We start from the raw sequence: 10,322 nt of genomic DNA, 5'->3' as shown, positions 1-10,322 counted from the left end.
GTGCGTGTGTAAAGAAGGTATAAAACGCATTTTTTGTTTTAATATTTTATTTTTTAGTTATTCATGGCTAAAAGTAAGATATTGAAATAAAAAAAAAATATATTTTATAAGACATTATTAAGACATGAATGACGGAACATCCATAACTTCTGATCGTAATTTCAAGATAACGTTAATCTTTTTTACAAAAAAAAATGTCAAATATCACAAAGAAACCATTTTTACACTTCAATTATTCTGGAAACCTGATATATTCGTGAAATGTAACTTGCGGCGTTGTATTTACCATTCAAAAATTTATAAGAAACACCTTGTCCGGTTCAAAGTAATTAACCCCTTAATGCACAATTTTTTTTATTATTTTGAGTAAAAAATAACAATTTTTTTCTTGCAGAAAATTATAAGTTGTGTTTATTTCAACTTATTTATTCTAAAAAAAAAATAATGTAATATTTAAATGGAGAGAAAAGCGCGATGCCCGTGACATTCACGGAGTTGCACAATTCTACAACAAGTAAACATCGCCCGTATGTGTCACGAAATTGCGCATTAAGCGGTTAAAGAAAACATTTTTTTGTAAATTAGTGTGTTATTCTACATTTTATTCTGAATAGTGTTCTCTAGCAATTTTGTTCGATACCGCGTAACATTTTCTCATAAAAAATTCCTAGATCTATTTCGCGCGATTTATTTCTCCGCGCATAACGACATGCAGGTGCGCAATCGATCGACCTGCGTTCTTGGTGAGCAGCGACTTGACGTCCCCCGCGTTTGTATTCTACGCGGGCGCGAGCGGCTGCGACGTTAATTTCAATGGGCTTCACGTCGCTACTTCCACCCCCGATGACCTCCTGAAAAGTAATCTCATGCCCCATAAACCCCGTGGTAGCAAGTTCACGCGCTGAGCTCCGACGAATTTACGACGTCTGAAACCGGTGATTCGGGAGCCTCGTTGCGTTACGGCATACCGATGATTTCCTCTCGATGGTATAGTGCAGGCCAAGGAGAGATCGCAGGCTCCGTTCCTTTGTCCTGGAACGAACGATGCGTACATCTACGTTTCCAGAAATAAAGCCACCCGCGCCGGGTGAGTCGGCTGGTTCGTCTCTTGTCTGCTTGTCAGCGCGGGGCCCACGTGGATTTCGACTTGGATTGCGACTTGAGTTTGCTTACCTTTCGCCGCGACTCGGGCCGCGTGTCTCTTTCATATTCCGCTCTCCTTCGTGGAATATATCGTCCGTTTACGGACCATGTGTATATATACATTTAGGCCGCTGCACATGCCGCTCCGCCCCGACATATTGCTGGAAACCGCAGTGCGGCAATGATGTGTCATCTCATTCGTTAAACAACGAAGTTAGCAAACCGCCTTCGTGGAAAAAGTCACAGTAATAACTTTACGCCATCGGATCACAGTTGAATGTACCTTCAGTTTCAAATTAATATCTCAAAATTATTCTTGTTTTAACATTACTGAAATGATTTCATATGTGTAAAATTTTATTTATATGAAAGTATATTTAATATATCACTCTGTTTAAATACGATATTGATCATTGCTGTTAGTTCAATATCTCCAATATTAATATTATTCTTCCGTCTACTGATCGTGAATCTTTTGTGATACAAGAAAATTTCACTCTTAAATTTTACCTTCATTTTTATTTAAATTCAGTTTTTATTAAATAAAGATTTTAACGCTTGAATTAAAAACTATGCACTGAGAAAAAAATATTTTAATTTCAAAGAGATATTTCTTTGTGAAATTAAGATATTTTTTTCTCAGTGTGGTAATGTAATAAAGCTGTTGAAAAGTAATTCTGTAAATTTTTGTTGAAAACCTACAATAATAAAAAATTTTGAACTGGACAAAAAAAATCCAGATCGCAGACGGAGGAAGTAAGAATATCATTGCAGACGGAATATTAATAATTTATCTGAGAAAATGAAATTTCAGAAACGAACCGCATAAGAAAGTTCTAGTACAATGCATTTATACGAAAAACTAGAATGTTATTTTGCAAGTGAATTTATTCGATAGTAAAATCGCGTCCATCCGTAAAGGATTATAACGAGCTGGCGTGGAACGAATCGCGTTTCCTCCTGCGCGCGATCACACTTTTCCTGGCTATTACACTCCATTTCCTCGTCCGTCTCGTACGCCCGCACAAAGCCGGGCCTTTTAAGACTCGTGCGTTTACCGCGATGGCACATAGCCCGGATTTGTATAGACTTTAAGAGCTGGCCGCGCCCATAAAAAAAAATGAAACGTCAGCGGTCGGATCTCCGCATACAGAAAGGGACACACATGCGAGAGCCCGCACGACCGATGTGAGAGGAGCAATAAAGCGAACGGCATCCTTCTGTCCACAAAGGGTGACGGATTCGATCCTCTTGAAATGGGCAACGCGGAGATGTGGTCTCGTCGTCTTCGCCGCCGTCACCGTCGCCACTGCGAGTTTTACTTTTATTGCGACCAGAGCGACGTTAGCGCGGCCCTGAGGACCCCGCTTTCGTATAAACTTTCGTGTGAAACGACGCTTTATTGGTTTATTTTTAAGACCCCGTACTCCCGCGCCATGAAAGTCGCGCGAGCACGATTACCACCACCAGCGACTCGGAGCAGAGGCGCCGTAAAACGTCGACATCAAGAGTAAGTTCAACGTTTAAAGAACTAACCGCAGCACAGCCGGAATGTCTTTTTTATAAGGGTCGTAAGAGCCACACGCGTGTCCACCAGGAGCCGACTGTTCGCGAGTATTCTGACGCAACGCGAGAATGAAAGAAGAAAAACGTATCTTGCTGGTCTAAACTGAGTTTCTAGGACACGTAGAAACTTATTGAAATTTCATCGGGTACTCCAAAATGCGTTTTCGAATTTTTAACGTTAATGTAAATTATAATACTTGTTTCACAATTTAGTTTCGTTTAATTATTTAAAATTTTTTATAAATAAAAAAGAATGATTTCCTTTCCAATATTTCACGTTCATGGTATCCAGGAAGTGACTCTCAACGAAAAATGAAGTTCGCCGAATACTCCGGTTCATGTCGCGCGCATTCCTTGTTGCATTCAGTTACATTCCTTTTATTACGAAGTACCGGAAGACATCTCGCGTCCAATGAATGTCTCGCTACTACAAGACGCTCTGTAGAGCTCGGACGACCTTTCGAGGCTGATGCGGATCTAAGGCCGCCTAATGCCTCTTACGGAACATTGCTGGGTCCTTATATAGGAAAGGCGTTTAATTAACATTTCTCGATGACCGCAGGCAACCACCGCGCCGACTGTGTGTGTCTCACGTCATTCTCGTTCGCGCGCACTCACGTCAACGCCAGAGGTTGCTCAACCTTTCGATCTCGTACCATCGGCGTCGGCATTGACGTATGCGTTGCACGGAATCTAACAGGGTGTGTCATGGAAGTCGGATTTAATATTACGTAAAAGGACGAACATTGCGAAAGTAGTAATGCCATTTATCTAGCTAACGGATTCTTAAGTCTCTCAAACAGCTTCAATGCCTTTCTTTTATTTACAATATTGAATTTGATAGCTGAGGTATTTTTATCTTTTTAAAAAAATACATCATTGTATATCGAAGAGAAAATTATCGCTAATCACTTAGTTGTTCTTTTCTAATATTTGCATCCCATAATGCAACGTGGATAATTGATATGCCACGACGTTCAATACCAAATGGAATGCCGGAGTTAACGCGCGAGCCCTTTTGCAAGGGTAAATATAGCGTTCGCACACAGTGGCGATAGAAAAACGAACGCATAAACAGCCATTAAGATGTTGCGGCGCTTAATAAACGCGTCGCTGTTCCTCGACTCGGCACTCGCTGCGTGGTCGACCAGACGCGGCGAACCATGTCGTAACCTCGGCTACGACTTCAGTACCGCTTTCGGTAATGCCAGAAGTCGCGGTGGAAGTCTTAATGAATAACAATGATCCGCGCGGAGTGCAGCTCGCAGGCAATCAGTGTCAATCACGATGATTACCTTCGAGGTAATTACTGATGTGCTCGAGGGAAATTTGCGGGTTTCGATATGCGTATGAGTTGGCAAAAGTACAATACATAAAGCGCAGCATAATATATAAGTTGTATCAGCATAATTTATATAGTGTGTTACGCGAAGTAGTTATGCAGGTAATACTGTTGGTAATATTAAAAAATAGCACATTAGACATTTAACTTGTGAAATTATATGATGAGTAAATTGAGGTAAAATAAGCCAAAATTGACATTTTTTTCATCTTCAAGATTTTTTTTAAATAGGTGAAATAGAACCTTTTTTCTAAATTTTCTATATAAAATTTATGGCATCTAAAAGTACAATTCAAAAGTTTTCAAATGAATTTTAAAAATCTTGATGTGCTTCACAAACACTGATATCATGTTCAGCACGAAACAATCTTCAAAGTACGTACTATGGTATCCTGTATAGTGAAATGGACGCATTACTTCATGGCCTGAGACACGTTTACGAGGATTTCGAAGTAACTCGATGTCGCATTAGATGCAATAATTCGCAATCCTGAAATTTATGTTATGTTGGCGTAATGTTATTTTGTCACATATCTATTAAACGTGGCGTAGGCGCCGGAGATAGATGACCCTTAATTTCCTACCGTGTCACTGCGAGAATAATCCTGCGATTCAATTAACTATATAGTATAGTACTCTAGATAACCTTACTCATCGTGCATTAATAATCGTGTAGTGAGTATAAAGCGTGTATTTCTTGAATAATCTAAAAAGCAAATTTAGAAACAATAATTTAAAAAAACTATTGTAAAAATCTATAATTTTGAAACAATATCCATAAAACGACAAATTATTGATTTAAAACTATGACCCTAGAAATTACAAGCAGAATAAATGATTGCCGAATTGAAATGAAGCATTTTCTCAAAACCAAAATGAACAGTCAATATCGAGACGTTTCACGTTACCATTAATTAACTTTTCGTATAATTTAGCCGAATTTAAATTGCATCATTTGTGCGTATGTCTATTTGTCGATTAGGTTGTCTGTGTTCGTAATCGCGCGTGTCAAAAGATTATAGGATTCCTACCGATTCAAAGTTTATACGAGCGGAACCAGGCATTATGGTAAGTACGTGTTTTTTCGTTCGTCTTCTCAAGTCCCGATATCGCATCTATTATACGGATCCTGGTCGAGGGACAAGAGGGACGAATAAGGGAGAAAAATCGTTTAAATAAAAAAATCAGTATACAGGTGTAGTATTAAGGAGAATATATGATTAGGGTTGAACAAGTATAAAATATAATTATGCATATTTGATAAAAAAAATTCAACTATAAGATGTTGACTTACTTTATCACGATTCATGAATTTCTTCACGATTATATACGTCGATGTTGGAAAGTATTCAATAATAATACTAGTCAAGAAGATTTATTGCTTATGATAAAATCAGCAATTCTCGCGAATTTAACGATCGAGATTTAAAAAACATAATGATGCGTCAGAACTTCAGGTGGTCAGAATTATCGTTATTATTATTGTCAGAGACAACCCGAGACGATTCTAAGCATACAATGAACATGCTATTTTAGAGGTATACCTAATTATCTGAATCATACTAACGACGCAACGAGTCACCGGGATATCGATTTCACTGGTTTTCGGCTAGATGCGGATTCGTCATGGCACACTCGTCGCGGTAGGTTAGCCACATTAAGCGCCGCGTTACATCTGTTAGAACATGAAGACAACCATGGCCCCTCTCAGTTCCTCATTTTATGGGCCTTTCGCCGCTTCTCTTCGGATCAGTTGAAATGGTTTTTTGCCGCTCTGCATCGGTATTCCAAGTTCCTCCTTCCCCATGCAGACTTGAGGGACCGCAGAAGATCGTGAGGAAAGAGGAGAGGAAATCGTTACTCCTCGTTTCCTACCCGGAATTCAGCCGAAATGTATTCAACTTCGCTGTGGGATGCCTGCATTTCTTGTTCCTAGCATACGGGAGAAAAAGTTGGGAACTGCGGGATGTTAATGAAAAAAATAATAATACAAACGAATCAAAAAGTTGATAAAAACATTCGCGCTTTATAACCCTTTTGTATAATAATACATATTTAATTTTAAGTATTTCGATGACAAAACGAAGTTAATTACAAAGTTAAGATACTATTATTTCCACTAAATTAAGCAATCATTAATGAAGAACATTTTATCTTATCTAAATAATGTTTATATTGTTCTATATTATCTTTTGTTTAATTACGTTACATAAACATAAGTGTTCTGTTTTATGATATTCTTGTTTCAAAATACAGAAATGTACGAGTATTATGTTTTTAAAATTTTATTGTCATCCAGTTTAAGATTTGATTATTTTGCGATACCATCGTAATCACGGTATGGAAATAAAAGCAAGAACATTGAGTCAACAACGACCCAGATGTGCAGGCAAAGTTCAGGGGCTAAATTACTCTACGAACGGAGACGGATCGTAGGCATCTAATTCGGGACGTTCCTTCGACACGTGCACCACGCGACAGCATTACAAGACGAGTATACTTAGCCAAAAACCGCTTGTATGTATTCGTGTTCGTAGCCGCGATTCTACACGATTTATTTCGACGGCATATAAACCGAAACCCGCTCCTTGTCCGAACCGAGATCCTTAGCAAATAACAGGGTCGATATTTTTCGAGGATGCCAAACCTGCATACTGTGGGGTGCAATCAACCGCGATTGCGATACGTCGATCATCTTAAGGCCGTCGCTCTCATCGCGAGGATGGATGATTCGTTGTTACGTTGCAGATTTAGAGATTGGATCGACGGGCAGCCCCAAATGATACGCTTTAAACGCGTAATGAAGAAAACGTCGAGCACTTCCTTGTAACGCCACTTTGATCCGCGTCATCAATTTAAATCTTAAATTTCGGTACAGTACTTTGATTTACAAATGGGGTACGATTATCACAACTTCGTGTTTTACTAATTTTATTTACAGCCGAGCAAAATTATGAAGATAAAACCTGGAATTAAGTTTAAATTTAAAACTTGCTACATGGAAAGAACGATTTTGCTGAATTAAAAAATTTAGCTAGATACAGATCTGAAAGTAATTTTGTTAAACTATTAAAATATTATAGAATACTCAAGCTGGTTGCTAGAATATCAAAATTCTTTTACAGCGTTACTTATCATACTTGAGTTTTCTACATAATTATTTTGATGATCCAGCAAAATTATTTTCTGTATAGCTAAACTTTTAAATATTTCAATAAAATCTTTCTTTCCGTATCGCTTTACGTTAGTATACGATAACATCATTTTTCTACACGAATGCAACAGTGTCTATCCATCTTTAGCGCCACACCCGTGAAACGGAGTTATCGTTACCGAATATATATTTCGTCCTCCTTATCCGAGCTCTTAGTGTTAGATACGGTGCTCCACTTTGGATATATTACTGAGCGTCGCGGTTTTTGCGAAGAGGAGAGACTCGCCGGAAGTCCAGGGCCTCTAAAACCTGGGCATGCAGTCGATAATCGACCGATCATCTGGCCCACCAATGGAGAGACATTATTTCTCCGAGATTCGAAATAGGTCGTGTAAGTGCCTTTGTAGCCCACGTACCCCCGCGGTGGACATTGCTTCCAGGTAGATATTGCTTGGCGAAGAGAGAGGCCGGGAGACACGAGGAAAAGAGAAGAATATATGAAAGAGTGAAGAAGAGGAAAAGGGGGGAGAGTTGATAGAGGCATGAAAGAGCTGCTATCGCGGCGCACCTCCATCCTTCCTCTCGCAACTCGCTTGTGTCAGTTCACGGAATGACGTTCGTTCTGGATTATTTATCGCCGTGAAAAATACTTCGAAGTGTCCTCCGTCTCGCCTCGACTCGCCGGCCATGCGATAAGAGAGGTACTCCTCTTGTGTGTCTCTTGATCGGCTTTTTCTCTTACGGTCACTCTTATCTGAGCTTTGTTCCGACCGACGAGGTACCCCATTCGCCCACGGTAACCCTCGAGAACATATAGAAGAAGGATGTAGCAGAGAAAGACAGAGGAGTGTTCGAAGTATTCTTTTCCTTTCTCGCCTGTTTCTCCATCGTTTCCTTTCCGCTTCATGGCAAGAGATACCGCGAGTACGCTGACGTCTAGAATTCCATGTGTCTCGCGTTCCACCTTTTCTCCCCGCAGCGAAGTTGTCTGGATTCTTTCCTACGTTTACCAGGCTTATCTGCGTTTACTACATACGGATATGTCAGTCCCTACGAGATTAACCGGATATGGAACGTTTTATTGTAGCTCGAATTTATATTCGAAAGAGAGAAAGAGAGACATGTGATAAACATATAAACAATATATAAGAAAATCAACAGTCGAAAAATTAAAGAACGAATAAACGAAGCTGGGCGCGCCATCAATAAAAGTATATCTTAAAAGAAAAATGATGATACGATTTCATCCTACATCGTTCGAGGCAATAAAATGATCGGCATCTGCAATCTTTACATATTTATTTCGCATAGCAGAGAATCACACCTGTGAACTTAGTCTTAAGTGTAGTATTAAGATTCGCATGTTTGTGCAGCATTACTTGTCACTTATCAGAGAAAGATAAATCAAGAGGGTTATCGAGTAATTACGAGAACTTATGAATGCTTGGACGATCATAAAGTCATAAATACGAGAAGGTTATTACTTGGCGAACACGGTATTTGTGGCAAAAACGCGATAGTGTCGCGTGAAAACTATAAACGCCTTCGCATATATAAATATCGTAAATCAGGGAAAAGGAAACTCCTTGTGTGAGCGTCATTAACATGTGCGTTATGGAAAATTATTCTCAGGCAGGCGTTAGTGGGTGGCCATTGTCGATGCTGAGTCAACAGATAATAACGCGCAATGATACCTCGAGTGCTGATCCGATTCAACAGCTCGCGCCTTGATCTCCTCTCTCTGAATCATTGTCATCGATATGCAGCCACGCGCATAGTGTATTAAACATTACGAATGCTGTCCACACACATTCTCCTCCCCCGTCAGACTCGCGTCGATCCGGTTGGTATTTCGTGGCGAGGCGTGAATGTTCTCTTTTAAGCGCGTGCCTGCGGCTAACCTCACGGCCGAAAACCTGTTCGAGAGTTCTCTCCACCTCAAGATCGGTCCTCGATGACGTCGCTGACGAGGCTCGTCAACGGGATCGCTCTCCTCGACAATCCCTTTTTGCGAATGAGCTCGGATCGACCATTGAACGTTTGGAATTATGGCTCTTAGTGGAAAGAAAGTGCCTCATATTTTGCATAATCTTAATCAACTCGTAAACAACTAACTCTTAACTCTCTTGTTCTTAATGAAGATCTTTTAGCAAAATTATTTAAGTAGATTTAGAAACGAAGAACATTCTCAATCAGATTTAAAATTGATTAAATTGTAGCCTGTCTAACGTTATATATATTCTTCATGTCTATTTCTATTTTCTATATATATAAATTAACTTTTATCTCAGTTTAACTTATATTTTATCTCTTTCTATTTCTAAAATTAGAAAGATTAAAGTTAATCGATCGGTAAAAATGAACAAACATACTTATCGAAATAAATCGTGTTTTATATCGGATGATGATAACGCAAAAGCGCTATCGTTGAACGTGGCAGAAAGGAAAGCTCGTGAATTAACACATGGATTGCTCAGGAATGATCGACGTATCAGCGTGTTCATGCTTGATTTTCTACGCCGAGTACATCATCCTTTGAGCGGCTGAACTAAACCAGCGAGTGCTCGCGCAGAGGATTAATGTCGTGCAGGTACGAACTCCGAACTCGCTCGTCCCACGAATCATTTGGATAACGTTGCGAATAAGTTGTAGAATTCTTTTCTCACCTGCGTCTCCCGTCGGGTAACCGCGACAGGTCGGATTAACATCAATCCGGTGACTTCGCGCCCATCCTTAAATTCATAAGTCCTTCTTTCTCCTCCGCGTCTGTTTCTCCCTTGTATCTTCAATCGGCTTTTCATCTTATTTTATTCGATAATACTTTTCAACGATGTCATTCTAAACTTGCCAAACGCTCGCGGCTTCTGTCTCTCGATAATCTCATCAGTTGTCGTCTTCGTCGCTTCCTTCTTGTGATCGTATGTTATTTCGTGTTGCGTGTTGTATCGTAGGTTTTGCAATCAATCGTTCAGCCTTAATCCACGCAGCGTCGCCGTATTTATAAATCCGATTATAACCAATATGTCAATCGTACAGAACATAATGTGCAAGAAATATTTTAGTTGCTGTAATTCGTTCTTTGCAATAATATTATTGCCAGCGAGTAAAAATATATAT

The sequence above is a fragment of the Mycetomoellerius zeteki genome, unplaced genomic scaffold (assembly GCF_001594055.1).
Source record: "Mycetomoellerius zeteki isolate Tzet28-1 unplaced genomic scaffold, Tzet1.0 scaffold437, whole genome shotgun sequence".
NCBI classification, from domain to species: domain Eukaryota; kingdom Metazoa; phylum Arthropoda; class Insecta; order Hymenoptera; family Formicidae; genus Mycetomoellerius; species Mycetomoellerius zeteki.
Note: the sequence above shows the minus strand (reverse complement) of the source record.